This window comes from Gossypium arboreum, chromosome 8 (assembly GCF_025698485.1).
Source record: "Gossypium arboreum isolate Shixiya-1 chromosome 8, ASM2569848v2, whole genome shotgun sequence".
NCBI classification, from domain to species: Eukaryota; Viridiplantae; Streptophyta; class Magnoliopsida; order Malvales; family Malvaceae; genus Gossypium; species Gossypium arboreum.
In genome coordinates this window covers 122,874,938-122,894,569 of record NC_069077.1, presented here as the reverse complement: position 1 = coordinate 122,894,569, position 19,632 = coordinate 122,874,938, and positions in this window count along the sequence as shown.

Sequence of the window (19,632 nt, the reverse complement as noted above, 5' to 3'; positions counted from 1 at the left end):
ACAAATTGAGTCTTTTATTGACCTTAGAGATCAAATTAGGCCTAAGGATGAGCTAACGCACTTTGTGAGTGTGCAGGAAACCGTTAGAAGGAGTATAAAATAGATACTGGTAACTATGTCATAACCCAGATGACTCGATGTCGCAACATAGGGAGCATAATGGAGAAAGCTCAAGACTACTTTCGATGTCGCGACATAGACTGAGGGTATTGCAACATACCCCTGAAGATAACTGAAGAGTAGGAAATTGATTGCTATGTCGCGACATAGGTCCTGGTGTGTCACGACATCGACTCTATGATGGAAATTTAAACACAAAGTAGGGTGTTTTGGTCTGTACAATCAAATTTAAAGCTCAGGAACCTCATTTAACCTACAGTTAAAAACGATGGCCACCTTAAAGCTATAAATAGGATTATTTGTCACTTGTTATGGACACCGTTCCTTTTAGCCTAGATTCTCTATCTAAAATTTAGTTTAGTATTTTCTTTCATTCTTAGGTTTTAGATTTATTTCAATTGTTCTTGTTGATTTCAAGATATTTGAATTGTGGAGGCATTCAAACTTTATGGATTCACAATTAATCTCTATACAATCATGCTTTTTCATTTACTATATCTTATCAATTTAATTAGCGTGCTTTCTTTTTACATCGATTCTATATTGTCTATGAAAGCCATGAGGAACTAATCCTGTTATGGGGGATTAGCGAGTGGAGATTTGATTTGTTAACTATTTTGTAGGGATACTTAACGGATCAATTGTTTGGGAAAGGAAGAATGTGGAACAAACCCTAGGTCTGGCAACCCTGAAAAGTCAACAAGGTGGGAATTAACCCAAAATTGGTATGGCCTATCCATGAACACCTGCACCCCAAGTTTGTAACATCCCGATTTTTATTGGTTTTGAAACCACGATTCAAAAAGCTAGTTGCTAAATATTTTAATTTAATAATAAATAATATTTCTTAATGTTTTATTAATTTTCATTAAGAAAATTTAAGGTTTAGTTGGTAAATTAAGTAGAAAGAATTAATTCATGATAATTATAAATGTGATGTTCCATAGTAAAAGTAGTAAATGTTTGTGGGACATTAAATAAAATGACTAAATGGATAAAAATACCATGTTTATAAATAGTGGATGATGATGACTTGATTTTGGTATAAATTGATAATTTTTATAAAAGCTAATATAGTAATTAAATAATGAATGGTAATGGACAAAATCTGTAATAATCTTATCTTTTTCATCTTTGGGAGTTTCTTTTTCTTACTTTGGTTTAATACCATTGTTGGGGAAAGCTTCAAGCTTCAGTTGGGGTTTTGAGCTTTGCATGTAAGCTATTTCCTACTCGTTTTTTATTATTTTTAGGGCTTTGAGTTCGTACTAGTTAAATATAGTTAACCCGGGTGTTATTTTGCAAAATCGTTAAAACTCTAAAGACTTATCATGAATGAAATGAATGAGTTTTGAATCTAGTTAGTAGATTGTTAGAGTTAGTAGCTAAGAAAAAATATTTTATTAAGTGATTTTGAATAGTTTTAAGTTTAAGGATCTATTTGTGAAACAGTAAAAATTTCATGAAAATTTTATGATAAAAAAAAGATTGAAATAGACTGAGTGTAAATTTTGTGAAATTTGGGTGGTAAGTACCTTTGGGTAAAAAATTTTTTAGCCTATTGATAGCTTTATTAATGGATCTTCGTGTAATTTGTTTCTTTTTTTAATATATACTTTTAAACATATTTTTTTTCAAAATGAAAACCTGTTGATTTTCAAACTTTGAACATATAGAACTAAAATAATTTCTTTGAACCTTATAATTATGTGTGGAAATCTCATATGGTAGCAATATCTTCGATTTGTGCAAAAAATCTAAGAGTTCAGTACTTCCAAATTTCATTTAGGAAGTTGAATTTTAGAGAAGGGTTTGGATTTCATATTTTAGTATAAATGGTTTGATGGATTGCATAAAAGAATGACTGTCATGATTATGTTCAAATGCATAAATTTGTTGGATTTGAGATTTACATAGATGTAATTAAATTAAATTATGTTTTAGATCAAGAAGTTCAACGATCAGAAGAAACACGTGGAAAGGGAAAAGCTACCAAGTGACCTTGTTATACAATCAATTATAAAGTCGATGTGTAAGTTATTACTTACCGAAATTTATTCTTTATTTTTAGTTATATGTAATTCTTTTTATCATTCCATATAGATATTAAATATATGTATAATTTCTTCTCTGTATAATCTAATGAAAGTAGTAAATGCTCATATACAGATTAGTGACTACTATTTAGGTTCTCAGCTTTTGCATTTCTTGTGGACTGGTGAATACAGATTTAGGTTCCCATTTCTTGCATTTGTTGTAGATTGGTGAATACGGAATCAGGTTCCCAGTTCTTTCATACGTTGCGGACTGGTGAATACGGATTTAGGTTCCCCCTTCTTGCATTTGTTGCAAACTGGAAAATACGGAATAATTATCCCTCGCCAGGCAATTATTTGCGTAGGTTGTCCTATTTTGAAAAACCGAATATTTCTGCTATATCTGTATATTAGAGTGAGTTACGAACTTTCATCAAAAATATTTGTGGGTTAAATATTAAAGATCTATTAACAATTGTTGAAATTAAATCTCTCATGAAATTGAACTTTGAATTCATAATCGTCTAATTGATGAATGGAAGATTTGCTCATGAAATCTGGGGTGGTTGAAATATTTGAGTTAGTTTTATTAATAATGTGAATAGTATTGCTAAATGGTTGAGGGTTATATATGGATCGAGTTCTTTTAGTAGTTGTTGAGCATTGCAATTATTGAAATGGATCAATTTGAATTATTTTTGAATATTTGGTATACTTACTACTTTCTATCTATTTTTTTGGATTTTTGAAACTTAGAACATGTCGATAGGATCAACAAAGAAGCTCACACCTATCATCATTTTGAATCGGTAGAACTTTTGTAGTTATTGTGGGTAATTGTGGCATGTATATATGTCATTTTGTTTGTTAATTTATATACATATTATGCCATCTAGTTTATGTTTATAAATGGAAGTTCTATAGTTGTATAAAAAAGTTTAGTTCTTGGTTATGAATGAATGACTCAATCTATATATACACTTATATGTTTGGTGTGCATGTAGTTCATTATGAATTGGGTATGATTTCATGTGCCTAAAATGGCATATTAGTTAGGAGTCTTAGGTTATTTGTTTTTGTATGATTTAGGATATTTTAAGAGTGTTTTATTAATGAAATGGTATGTGTGATTTACTACGTGAAGTGCAGGCTCCACACAGTCTGGGCTATGTCACACGGCCTAGCCACACAACCGTGTGACCCATGTTTCTCAATTTTTCAATTTTTTCTCAAACTTTCTGATTTGTTTTAAATTAGTCCTAGGTTGTTTCCAAAATAATTTTTTTTTTTAGTTTCGTAGACGTTATTTAAGGCTCAAACTGTGTTTGGTTGTTATGATTATATCTAGTTATTAGAATTTATAAGTAAGCTTAATTGATGTTCTTTTTATGGTTCATTGTTATGATTCGTAAGTTAAAACTTCGCAACCTTTATCTGGCGACAGAGACGGGTTAAGGGTGTTACAAAGCCAGTCTGGACTGTGAGGTTGGAAGATAAGTAGTCCTTGCGACTCGTTATGTTAGTGGAAGATTGGAAGATCCTGCTAGGGTAGTGACTATGAAACGCCCTAAAATTTTAAGAATTTAATTGTGAGAATTTGCAGTAATTAAATTTTTGTATTTGTGGTCTTGTGCTATGCTTTTGTATTTAAGATCTAAAGTTAGATTTGTATTGTTAAAGTTTTGTTATTTTAAAAGCAACCCTTAATCATGCATTACCCAGTTAAGTTTAACTCAATGTGAAATTGTGCTAAGAATGAGCCTGCTAGTTCACTAGTTAAGCATCTGTATTCTATTAGGTCCAGTGTTCGAGTCTTGAAGGGGATGATAAGGAAAAGTTTTGTCAAATGTTAGAAATCTTCTTGGAAGTTAGGAGTTTAATTAACGTTAGTTCCTTTCTTTAATTTTTTTATTTTTTTTCTTCTTCGTCACTTCTATCTTCTTCTTTGTTTTTTTTTATTTTATTTTTCTAATTGAAACATGAGGGATACAAAATTAATGGAAATTTTGTTGTTAGTCGCTGGTCAGAAGTCTATCGGGTAAGTAACTGTCAATGTGAGCCTTTCTGTGGTTTTTTTTTTTTTGTTTTCGTAACTTGCTTTGAATTGGGTAGTTTGTGAGTTACGAGAATCTATGATAAACGATCGTTTGTTTCCTTAATAGGCGAAAATATTAGCAATAAGGAATAGCAACATGACAATTTTCGTGATTGTCGCTAAAGTTTCGGTAAGTTTGGGTCCTTGAAGGTTTCGTGTCGAAACTTTCGACATAGGCATCAAGTGCTTAATCAGGAAATTCTGTTGATTAAATGGCTAAATTGTGTTACTGAATGATTGTTTTAGACTTCAAGGATCTTTTGTGTTGTTGTTACTTCAAAATCTCTCTAGGAGCGTACTGGAAACCTTAATTTTTGTAAATTTCAGTCACCAAAAATGGTGGCTGTTGATGCCACACGACCAAGCACACGGGCGTGTGTCCAGACTGTGTGAGCTACATGGCCGTGTGGTTGGCTGTGTAACTCACTGTTTATCAATTTGGGGCCACGCAAGCAAGGCACACGGGCATGTGTCTGGGCCATGTAACGCACTGTTTGTGGTACAAGACCATAGGCGTGTGTCCAAGCCGTGTAACTCACTGTTTATGCTTTGAAACCACACGGGCAGAGGACATGGGCTTGTGACCAGGCTGTGTGGCATGTTATTGGACCCTGAAACTTGTTTTTGAGACCATGAATGTTGCTTAACACTGATACTGGCCTCTTCAATGTATGAATGATTGAATTTGGTTATATGAGAACTGTTTGATACTCTGAGACTGATGTGTGAATAACATAATTATATGTATACTATGATACTAATTCTGATATTGAACTGTCTTTATCTATGTGTAAAATAAATTAGAATGAGTGAATACATGACACGGGTATTTATGCTCTGCATTTGCATGGGGTGGGATATTGTGAAGAAAGAAGCAATCTGTTTTAAAATCGTGGCTAAGCCACAATATGTATAAACCTGATTCTAGTGCTTTGTCGCATTTTGATCTAGTAGCTAAGCTACATCTCTGTAAAAGTTTCAAAATGACACTTTAAGGGGTGCAGGGTTGGTTGGGCATTGAATATCCTTAATGGTGTGTTGGGATGGCCGAAGACGGTATGTAGCAGATGGGGGTAGGAATATTGCATTTGAATTTGATCTGTATCGTATATGGAACTGAAATTGCTTATATATATATATATATATATGTAACTAATCTGTTCTGAATCTAAATTGAAATCGCTTCTGTATCGAACCGAATCTTTAAATTTGGAATTATTTTTGTAACACCCCGTACTCAAAACCCACGTTGGAGCGAAATACGAGGCATTACTTAACTCGATCTCATACGCACAAACGTTCCCCAAGTCTCCAAGACTTAGGCCCATATTAGAACTCTTTTAATTTCTACTTTAAACTTCTTATTATGGGCCTATGAACCCCAAATCGACCATTGAAAACTATACGGGATCAATCCGGGTTCTTAAACCCTAAATATAAAATTTGACCTTGAAACAGGGCATACGCCCGTGTGGAAGGGCAACACGCCCGTGGGCCATTTCAACATGGTCGTGTTGATGGCCCGTGTGGCTCACACAGCCTAAGCAATACAAGGACATGCCTGTGTCCGCCACCCGTATGGAATTAATTCTAAATGTACACCTATATGGGTTTTCACATGGCCTGGCACACGCCCGTGTGCCTGGCCCGTGTCCTTTACACGGCCATGACACGCCCGTGTCCTTGCCCGTGTGCAAAAACATGGACATTCTATTTCTGACGTCAGTACCCCCAAAATGAAACAAGGCCAAGGCACACGCTCGTGTGCTAGGCCATATCCCTCACACAGTTGTGACACACGGTCGTGTCTCTGCCCGTGTGTTTACTATCATGCATACTGACTTGAAATTGTTACGTGCAGGGGACACACAGCCGGACAACACACCCATAGGGTAGACCGTGCATCACGCACGGCCTAGACACTCCCGTGTGTCTACCCGTGTGGACAATTTAAGGCTATTTACCAAGCCTTTTAGGCACCCTTATTTACACAACCTGCTCAATAGCAACCCAAACCGATATAAGGCTATCTCATACAACCAAATCAACCACAATAAATAACATTCCAATTGCATTTTACTCATCCTTGAAAATAGCATCTTTGCATATAAATCAAAATGAATAATAGCCATCATTCAAGACTTAATACAAAATGATGTGTTCTCAACCCAAGCCAACACATTTGTCCAATTCTTAATGGCACAAACAAAGTAAAGTCTAAGCCCTATACATGCCATATTCAAAAATGTAAATCAAACTATACCGAAAGCTTCGGTTGATAGTGTAATTGATATCTCTGACTTCCATTGATCCTTGAGCTAGATAGGCGGCACTATAAGAAAATGGAAAAGGGGAGGGAGTAAGCATAAAGCTTAGTAAGTTGCACATAAATAAATATACAACATAATTTTACCATTCATCAACAAGTATCATAACACACAAGTGGCATAAGCAAAACTTACTCATAAGTATTCAATACACCTCTTTAGCATATATTGAGCTCACATTTCATACATACCATATATGTACCTGTACCACTCACAATTCGGTTATACTTTTCCTGGTTAACTTTAAATTATACTTTCACCGTTGAACCATTTGGATCATTATCAAATACTCATTTAGCCTAAAACATTGGGTCAGGTGCTAATGACATGTCCCAAACATGGTTTTACACAAGCTCTAGCATATCTGTGTTGATGCCATGTCCCAAACATGGTCTTACACTGGCACCTCTTGTAGTCGATGAATGTCCCAGACATGTCTTACACTGGCTTACATCTCGAGGCCGAAGCATGTCCCAGACATGTCTTACACTAGCTTACATCTCGAGGCCAAAGCATGTCTCAGACATGTCTTACACTAGCACTCATCTCAATGTCGATGCCATATCCCAGACATGGTCTTACACTGGCTCTCATAATGTAGTCAATGCATGTCCCAGACATGTCTTACACTAGCTCACACAAGTGACCCAAACGTCATGGCATGAATATTCGATTTATTTTCTAAGGTTCAATCGAGAATTCTACTATCACTATCATCATCATAATTTCTCAATTCTACACTCGAGCAATTCATGCTATATTAATTTAAATACAATTCAACACATACATAAGCAATGTAGTTGTATTATTTACATACAACTTACCTTGGATTACAAAATGTGGCGATTAGTCGATTTAGTTGATTTACTTAGCTTTTCCCCGGTCTAGGTTCGGATTCGGTATTTCTTGATCTATAATAACAAGATGCACTTATTTAGTCACTTTATCAATCTAGGCACTCTACAATACATAATTGGGCAAAACGATCAATTTGCCCCTAGACTTTTGCAAAAATGATCATTTTACCCCTAAGCCCGAAAATCGATTTTTATTCACATCTTAAGCCTAGCCAAAACCTTTCTACTCTTATAGCAACTCCAATTTCCCACTATTTCACACACTTATCATCTATTTTACAACTTATGCAAAATAGTCATTTTAAGTGTTTTCATGCCAACATCTTTCACATAAGTTGGTTATAAGACACCTAATACTCATTTTCTTTCACAAAAACTCAATAAAAATTACAAATCCATTCATGGAAAAACCTTAAACTCTTAATCATTTTGCAAAATAGTATCTTCATTTGAAAGCTTATGCTTCAAGGGTCTCAAAAGTACAAAAATATTCAACAAAAGGTTGGAAAATCACTTAATTGTGAAGGCTTAAAGTTGCTAAAATTTTCAAGCTCTAAAATCCTTATTTTTGCTGAAAATTTCAGTGGTAGAGAAGAAGATGAGAAGGTGATATCATCTTTCTCTTATTTTATTTCTATTTTAGTAAAAAATAAGCCACCTAACCTACCAAATTTTGAAAATTTGACCACCCTTGTCTCCCATGGCCGGCCATGCCTCCCTAAAGGGTTTAATTGCCTTTAAAGACCCCCAATATAGGTTTAGCTATTTTTCACTTTTAGCTATCAAAATGGACTTTTGCATTTTATGCGATTTAGTCCTTTTTCACAAACGAGCTCACAAACGTCACAATTAACTCACCAAAATTTTCATGCACTCCGAAAAACATGCTATAACATCTAAGAAATTATAAAATAATTTATTTGACTCCGAATTTGTGGTTCCAAGACCACTATTCCGACTAGGCCCTAAGTCGGGCTATTACAATTTTATAAGTGGTTCTCAATCTTGAACAGGTTAGCGTCGTGGGAGCTCGGTCAAGCTTTTCCCTTCTTTTAAGTATTACGTTAGAAGTTTCAGCAAAACTATGATAGTATGACTTTGGAAGATTATGCACTTAACTAATCTATGTGATGAATATTATGCAAAGCATGGTTTAATATTATTGTGTTATTTGTGTGGTAATCGAGTATCGAAGACGTAACTCTCTAAATTTGGACTGGACGTCTAGGCCAGGTTTAGGATGTTACAGACTAGTAGATTGATGAGGAACCCGAAACAAAAGTTGATGGAGATTACCGAAGTGAGCTAATCACACATAATTAATATTTGATTTATTCTCCCTTTTTATCTCTTGAATTTTATTTCTTTTATGTTATTTTGTCTTTATTATTATAAAACCCCTAAAAACCTTTATTTATGTTCATTTGTAATATAGTTTACTTAAAGTACTAATTAGATCAATTGGCGTTTAGGTTAAATTAATTTAGTACTAGCCTCTCTTGGGTACGATCCTTGAAATACTTACTAAGTGTTTTGTTGTAAACAAAATATATTAAAACCTGACCCGTATACTTACGGACACCGCCCCAAATTCCATACATTTTGTAGCAGTATTCACACTCTAGACGTTAGTATGCCCAGATGCAGTCATCCATACCTTAAAAACACATTTAATAAACTTAAAATATGCCAAAACATTCATCCTAAGTGCCTAACCAATGTGTCCTCATTGACACTACAATTCAAACACCTAAACAAAAGCACATTCATCTATCACAAATTCACTCATCAATTCATCCATTTAACCATTAAATACCAAATTAATATGAGTTATGCCATATATAACCAAAAGATCAAACTTGTAATATAGTTATTAGCACTAAACTTGTATAAAGATCCATTACAACACAAGGTACCAAAACATGTCCATATTCTTACAAAACAAACACCCAATTTACATGCCATGATTAACCATATATTGAGACTTTAAAAACTACCAAAAAGAGATGAAGGTAGGTGTATGCTCCAGTGATCCAACCAATATGATCCAATAGTTCAAGATCTACAGAGAAATAATATCCAAAGTAAGTATAAGAAATACTTATTAAGCTTCCACAAAATCAACACACTACTTACTATGTTCATTAAGTAGCTATGAGCATATAATCAATTGAGCTTCAACCTTGTTTCAACATGATTCAGAAAATCAAAGTTAGTAACATTTAAACATACGAATATTCAGAATTCATAACTTATTATACTTCGTTGGAACAAATTTGTATCGAATAACTTATTATACTTTTGTTTTCTTTCTTCCATTCATGGCAATGGAGAGGGGCAACCACACACATTTTTTTTTGTCATCATTTACCTTCCCATTATTATTTTATCATTTCTACCATAAACCATTAACACAACATGTTTTATGACATGTTTTGCCCATCACCCTTTGTCATGGCCGGCCACTAGTAATTAAATGGGGGAAATTGACATGCAAGTCCACCCCTTTGATTACATGCACTAATAGATCCTTATAGATTAACCTATCACATTTCAAACGTGTCACACATAAGTCCTATTGACTAAATTCACATGCAATTTACTAAATCGAAGCTTAAAACTTTCACACATTCATAATCACATATTTTAGACAATAAATATCATATTCAAATAATTTGGTGACTCGGTTTAGTGGTCCCAAACCGCTTCCGATCGGGTCACTTTAAGGTGTCACAACTCTCTCTCACTTAAGAAATTTTCGTCCCGAAAATTTCTACCGATGCATAGTTTAGGATAACGTCCTCTTATTGAATTATATTCATATAAACATTAGCTCATCGATAGCAATTGTAATTCATTATTGATTTCACATCGATCTATAAAATCATTTTCTTATCTTAAAACAAATACATAAACATTTCTACAAGTATGCACATATATCTCATTTCCTTGATTTCATAAGCAATAATCACTTAATTTAATTCACAATTACATTTCAAACACATATCAAGCACATATTAACATGTATAATTCACATCATCAACCCACATATTTGTAACCCACATTTTCATCCATGTATAAGCTGTAACTTGACCGAAAGTACACATATACTCAAACATCCCATAGACTAAATTCGTAACACATTTATAACATGAATTCATTTCTTAACAACATATCCACCATCTTTTTACGTATTCACTTACTTAGTATACATAACATAATATAATATGAACTCACAAATTTTTACTTTCATTTGATTTTCACATACCTTCCGTACATACCCGTATCACTAATTCTGATCTTACTTTATTTATCATCTTAAATATACCCGTTGAATCATTTGAAATCATTACGGTACTCATTAACACATATAGTTCTTACAATGCCATATCCTAGATATGGTCTTACATATTCTCACATATCGAGCCGATGCCATGTCCTGCACATGGTCTTACACACTATCTCAAATCAATGCCTTCGTCCCTGCACGAGGTCTTACATGAATTCCACTTCACACACTTAGTGCCCATCGACCGATCTCGCACTCATAGTGCTCGGTTAAAGGAATTCGCACACACACAGTGCCTCTAATCATTCACACACATAGTGCTCTTATTCATTCGTTATTACACATTGAAATGACTTAACCAAGTCGATAAACATCATGTATGTACACTTTTAAACATATCATCTCATTTAAATTTGAATTCGTATAGTAATGAACACTTAAACTTTGCTCAAATTACCGGCACGAAGCCTACTAGGCACGAAGGCCCAAATACACGTCACCAGCATGATTGCTCTTCGGGACCTAGCCCGGATACATCACTACCACAAATGCTCTTCGAGACTTAGTCTGGATACATCACTAGCACGAATGCTCTTCGGAACTTAGTCCGGATACATCACTAGCACGAATGCTCTTTGGAACTTAGTCCGGGTACATCACTAGCACAATGCTCTTCGGAACTTAGTCCGGATACATCACTAGCACGAATGCTCTTCGGAACTTAGTCCGGATACATCACTAGCACGAATGCTCTTCGGAACTTAGTCCGGATACATCACTAGCATGAATGCTCTTCGGAACTTAGCCCGGATATATCACTCTCAATTCTCATGTACATATACACATATAGCAATACACATTAGTACATCATTTACATTACTTGAATACAAACACAACATGCTTATCGACCATTCAACTTCCGGTTCCATAGCCACGCATAAAAATCACATTTATAGTCATAACACTCTTTCAAAATTGCATCACTTATACCCTTATAATTCAATCCAAATCGAATTCAAATACGAGTACATGATACGTACTTGATCAACTTAATAATTTAGGCATATCTAAGTGAAGTTATATCGCAAATTCTCATAGTCGAAGCTTGCTACAACTCGATCGGATCAAGATTCATTACAATACAAAGAATCACATTTTAATAGTCAAAATCATCACACTATCATTTTATCACTTTATGGCATGTATAATAGATTCACGCGTGCTACGTTAGTCCTAGAATCGACTAAACCGTAGCTCGATACCAATAAAATGTAACACCCTATCCCGTAATCGCGCTGAATAGGTAAGGGCATTACGGACTTGTAACTCACGTCGAACAAAGAAAATTTTGAACTTTTCTTGAATTAAAGATCGTTCATTTAAATAAGTACTAAGCACGACCAAAGGTAAAATTTAAACTTCACTAAGTAAACATTCAAAGATGCCATTTTCGCATGGCTTATATACATTAACCAAAAATATTCTTCCACCACTAGTCTATTCTATACATGCCATAAAATAGTTCTAAACATAGCAGTAACAAGCGGTGGATAGTGATAGTGTGACTAGTGGCTGACGATCCCCGAGCCTGTAGCTTTGCAATGAGACCTATAAGACAGAGGAAACAGAGTAAACGGAGTAAGCATTACAATGCTTAGTAAGTTTTAAGCAAGGTCAACAGATAACAATCAAATTATAACATAGTTGTTCGTATTTTATTTCACTCTTCCTTCTGCATACCATCCCTTTATGAATATGCACATCTCATCATATACAATAGGCGATAAACTCTCACATAAAAGTGAGCTCATGTGACATAGATATATCGTATGATTCACATAACCTCTCACACTAATCCGATGTCACATAATCATAGGAATAGTCCCATGGATTGCTCTCGTATGTATCATATATAAACTTGGAGTACATACCTGTTTAACTTTTCGCATTGAATATATTTATAAGCAATTCTTATTACGAAGTCTTATAGCTTTAACCTCTACTCGGATTATCGGTGAGACCTTTAGCTCGCATTTAAATCTCCACACGGTTATCGAGTCTTACCTGCACATACTCTCCACACGTAGTCATCGGGTCTTACCGGACATAATCTCCACACGTAGTCATCGGGGAATATATTTCCAAGTTTCATGTACATTTAATCGCATGTTACAACATTCACATTAGCCATTCGGCTTTACCACATATTCATATCTCATACATATTTCACATTCGCCATTCTACTTTACGACATATACATATCTCATATATATTTCACATTCGCCATTCAAATTTTACCACATATACATATCACACATATATTTCACATTCGCCATTCGGCTTTACCACATATACATATCTCATATATATTTCACATTAGCCATTCGACTTTACCACATATACACATCTTATATATATTTCACATTAGCCATTCTACTTTACCACATATACATATCTCATACATATTTCACATTCGCCATTCTACTTTACCACATCTACATATCACACATATATTTCACATTAGCCATTTGGCTTTACCACATATACATATCTCATACATATTTCACATTCGCCATTCTACTTTACCACATATACATATCACACATATATTTCACATTCGCCATTCGGCTTTACCACATATACATATCTCATACATATTTTTCATTCGCCATTCGGCTTTACCACATATACATATCACACATATATTTCACATTAGCCATTCGGCTTTACCACATATACACATCTTATATATATTTCACATTAGCCATTCGGCTTTACCACATATACATATCTCATACATATTTCACATTCGCCATTCGGCTTTACCACATCTACATATCACACATATATTTCACATTAGCCATTTGGCTTTACCACATATACATATCTCATACATATTTCACATTCGCCATTCGGCTTTACCACATATACATATCACACATATATTTCACATTCGCCATTCGGCTTTACCACATATACATATCTCATACATATTTTACATTCGCCATTCGGCTTTACGACATATACATATCTCATATATATTTTACATTCGCCATTCGGCTTTACCACATATACATATCACACATATATTTCACATTAGCCATTCGGCTTTACCACATATACATATCTCATACATATTTCACATTCGCCATTCGGCTTTACCACATCTACATATCACACATATATTTCACATTAGCCATTTGGTTTTACCACATATACATATCTCATACATATTTCACATTCGCCATTCGGCTTTACCACATATACATATCACACATATATTTCACATTCGCCATTCGGCTTTACCACATATACATATCTCATATATATTTATCTTGTACATCAATTTCAGCCATAGCTTCTAAGTAACTCAAATAGTTTGATCAATGTTTACAACAAATTCACATATTCACCACAAGCTGTTTTCCTGAGCAATAGTCACTAAATTATTTATAACTGGAGCTACAAAACTCAAAATCAATTGTCGTTAATTTTCCCTGAATATAGACTCATATATCTTCCATCCATAAAATTTTCAGAATTTTAGGTTTGGCCAATCAATACCAGATTTTTCTTAAAGTTTCCCCTGTTTCACTGTTTGACTAATCTGACCACTCTTTACTACGAATCAAAATTTTCATTGTACAGAATTCATAATGTTTTCTATTTGATTTCATTTGAAACTAGACTCATTAAGGAGTCTAAGCATATAAATCTTATCTTATAACCATTTTTGTACAAATTATAATGATTTTCCAAAATAGAACAGGGATTTGAGTCATTCGACATCGTCCCACACAACTTTAAATATCTCTTTATAGGAAATTTCTTTGCTTCCACGGTCTCTTTTATAAGAAACTAGACCAACTAAGCTTTGATTACATATTTTATTCAGCCTATAATTCCACACCAACAATTTATAGTGATTTTCTAAAATCACATTACTGCTGCTGTCCAAGCAAATTATTACAATTTGCTCTTAAATTTCCAAGTCCAAACACTTATGAACTTACCATTTGAGTTTAAGACATATCATGGCCACATCATATCTTATTAAATCAACTCATTATGTCCTATTATGATTGAATTTACTCAACGTTTAATCGTTTAAAACTTACCTCGGAAGTGGTCGACGATTAGATGTCCACGGCTATTCGTTTACTTTCTCTTTTCCCTTATCCGACTTTGATCCTTTTTGCTTTTAAGCTTAATTAAAACAATAGATTTGCTTAAGTACTTAAATAATATTATTCACTTAACAATCACATTTGTCAATCACATATCATTTAATCTTTGATTGACCAATTTAACACATACCAAAATCCAATCATACATCTAACCTTTATCTCAATACCAAACCGAGTTATAAGATCATACATTATACTAAGCATATCATTAAACATACCTATTCAATTTAGCTAATTTCATAGCCAATTAATCACCTTACCCCACATTACTCAATGCCGAATATTAACCCAACATCACAAGCATAATCACCATGAAACTTACCTTAATACACATTTTATCCCATTGCCGAATATATATATATATATATATATATATATCATCAAACAAATCAACTAGTTTAGCATTCAAATTCTTCTAACCATTCCTCAATCATTTACTCAATGAACAACAATCCAAGCACATCAAAGCATAGTCGAATGTATCATTCTTCTTAAATTCAAAAATAAATGCATGGGCTAACTTCAAAATCTATTTAACAACTCAACTTTATAAATACATATTCGGCTAGGAAGAAAGATTGATAATTTAACAACCTTAGCTTAACATATAATTTGTTGTGACACATCTTTAAGCATTCTTTTATTCCATCAACTCAAAACACATTCATCCCTCTCAATAACTAAACTCATATTCGCAATGGCCTCCAATATAGTGACCGATTCTTCTCAACTAGCACCTAGTGTACACACATGATCATTTGTTTGATTCAAGCACCTATCCACCAAAAATTCATCCAAATTAACAAGAACAACAACCACATTCTTTGTTATCTACCATGACCGAAACCCATATTCATTCACCAAATATCAAAAATTTATCATCAATTTGACATATAAGGACATAACCAAATGTTTCTTGCAACACAAACTCAAAAATTAACACATGGGTCATGTTATGAGCACCAAAACAAACTCAACTTCACAAAAATTCCAAAAGAATTACATGATATCATACCTTAATTCCCCCCACACAAGATGGCCGAATGCCTTAGGTGTGCTTTCTTCCATTTCTTGGTTAATTTCGGATTGAGAGAGGTAGGAGAAGAAGATGAACACATTTTTTTTTCTTTTCTTTTGTTTTCTTTCTTCCATTCACGGCAATGGAGGGGGGGCAACCACAGACATTTTTTTTTGTCATCATTTACCTTCCCATTATTATTTTATCATTTCTACCATAAACCATTAACACAACATGTTTTATGACATGTTTTGCCCATCACCCTTTGTCATGGCCGGCCACTAGTAATTAAATGGGGGAAATTGACATGCAAGTCTACCCCTTTGATTACATGCACTAATAGATCCTTATAGATTAACCTATCACATTTCAAAAGTGTCACACATAAGTCCTATTGACTAAATTCACATGCAATTTACTAAATCGAAGCTTAAAACTTTCACACATTCATAATCACATATTTTAGACAATAAATATCATATTCAAATAATTTGGTGACTCAGTTTAGCGGTTTCGAAACCGCTTTCCGACTAGGGTCACTTTAGGGCTGTCACATAAATCCTCAAACATCAAAATCATTAAAAATCACTTTACAAAATAATCCTATTTAGCTATCAAACTTATAAATCTATCATAAAACTTCAAAAATATCACAATTTAAACAATGGCACAAGTCAAAACATTTAACAATTTCATAATTTGACACCAGGGTTAGTTAGACCAAGTTGCAACCACCTCAAAAACATAAAAATGACTGAAAACGAAATCAAAATCGACTCACATGCAAGAAAAAAAAAGCTTGGTCGATTCTCCCCTAGCTCATCAATGGCAATTGGTTTGTGAAGAAGGAAGAAACATCCCAAAAAGATAATGTTTCTTTAGTCTTTAATTTATTTTAATTTTTCTTTAATTTTGAAATTATTTCTTTACCTTTTTAAAAGTAATATAATTTCGTGTTATAAACCACCTAAACCGTCCACCCTAATCTAAAATGACATTATTACCAATAAAATCCCTTAATTTATGATTTCATAGCATTTATCACATTTAACTAATATATATTAACTTTAGCAACTTCTACAATTTAGTCCCTTTTTATTAACTAACTAATTAAACATTAAAATTTCCTAACCAACTTTTAATACGACACTAATGACTTCGTAATACTAAATAATTAATATTTATGATTGACATGCCGGAATTGTGGTCTCGAAACCACTATTTTCGACACCATTGAAAAACAGGATGTTACATCACATTTCCATTTCGAGAGTTCATTTCAATTGTCCCTTTGTACATATCTATCCATATAAACATTTCGTATAAAAACTTCATACAACTATTTTATATGATCATTTCGTATATATGTTTCCATATAATTGATTCATATACCATTCTGTATATCTATTTCATATAACTATTTCATTTTACACATTTAGCACATAACCATTTTGTCTATCACATTTCATTTTAATAAATCATATCAATTTCTCCATTTAATGTCTCATTCCTTATAATAGTTTTGCATATCCATTCCATTTTATACATTTAACACCCAATGAACCATTGAAATAACGTTGGATATTCAGAAACAAGGCTTACACAAAGTGTGATTGTAATTGCAGCTATATTGTAACTATAAATGCTCACACGAGCTGTGAAATAGGCCTGCTCACACGAGCTATGGGTCAGGATGTTAGGCTACACGATGTTGCTCACACGAGCTATGGAGAATCTACAACAAATGCGAGACCTCAGCCATCGGTAGGACATCCAAGACCAGCACCCAAAACTGTGAATAACCCCTAATGACATGTCATTTGTATCCTAAGCATTCATAATGTTCATACATGTCATGTTTCATATCTATATCATTTAGTCATATACACATTATTTCATCACAAGAATTCGTCCATGTAGTTTCTCATTTTCAAACATAACCTTTAATCTAATTATCATTTCAATTTAGCCCATTTCATCCTTTTCCATTTAACCAGTAAATGAGCTCAATCACAACATATATAGATAGATAATTTATCACAAAAACAACACTAATTAATTTAACTAAGTTACAGACTTACCTAATCACAATAGCTACAAACACTTCAATGACGACTACTCGACAACTTTTCCTCTCCCGCAATTATCAACCAATTGATTCGTTTCTTGATCTAAATATAATATTTTCATTCAATTAACCAATTGAAATGCTTTAAAACACTTAAATTCACATATTTGACCCTTTATCAATATTTTACACTTTTACACATGTATGTAACACTCCCCATAAAAGCAACTCTCATAGCAGTTCCGGTGTAAAAATCTTCATCAACTTTTATCAATTCATTCACTGATATAACACTTTCCTCTATTTGATTTTATAATTTTTATAAGATTTTTACAATTTTATAAGAAAATAATTTTTTTACGATTTTTATAAAAATTACATTGTTTATAAATTCTTTATGATTTTTATAATTTTGTTATTTTAAATAAATTTTTAATATTTTTCTATAAATTTTAATATTTTCTATAACTTTTATTGATTTTTATCTTTTATCATTTTTGCAACATATCACTTCATGTTGCGATACGTGACGGCTTTAATTGAAAAAAATTGAGTGCCGCTAACTTTAACGGTCAACGGTTAAATGATCTTTTTGATACATTTTTGGTATTTCAAATACCTAATTGAGTGGAAAAAAATAGGAGTTTAATTGTTTTTATTGAAAAAGTTAAAAAGTTTTTACACCCTTAAATATTAAAAAATTTAAAAAGTAATTATATTTATATTTATTATTAAACATTTCCAATTATGTCTAAAAATAAATTGGGTTTTATTTAAATTACTCATATAATATAAATACTAAAGTACGACTTAGACATAAAAAATGTATTTTTATAGTTCAATTTTATGTTTATAATTTCATATCAGCATATTTTATTTAATATTAATTTTTGAGGCAACTTTTATGCATATAATATATTTAAAATAGTATAATTATATTATATTGCAAATAATTTTATACATACAATCAATTTAAGGGAAGGAAGGCTAGTTAATAACTTCTTTCAACACTAATGTCTATTATTTAACTGCCAATAAAATCATAGTAAAATTGTTATTGGTTGACACTTGACACCAATGATCAAAACTCAAATTCTAATAATTCATTCACTCTCCAAATTTATAATGATAGAAAAAATTAATTATCATTCAAATATATCAGATTTACGTATAGACTGAAAATTATAATTGTAAATAATAATTATATTAGGTTAAATAATCGACTTTACTTTAGAATAGCGAAAGCTTTCCATTTATTATTTCTGGGTTGTAATAGCTAAACCCATTTTGAGAAGAGCCTGGACTTTTGTGTGTGATTATGGGGTTTAGCTAGGAAAAAACTTATATGGGAATTTCAGAGTTAGGACAAAGCAAACCTACAATCATCTCCAACAGTGGGATATGATCTTATAAACCTATTTTTCCTTTTCAAAATGCTTATCCCTTTCTTTTAATCAAACTTCTAGTTTACCACCAACCCAATCTTTTAAGTGCCACCTAATGAAGAGGGAAAATTCTGAATTTACAATACATATTATAATAATTACTTATCTCATCTCTTAATTATGAGATTGAGAGTTCAATCCCCATTCATAAAAATAAAATATATTTCATGATTATCTTCCTCTAACTTAG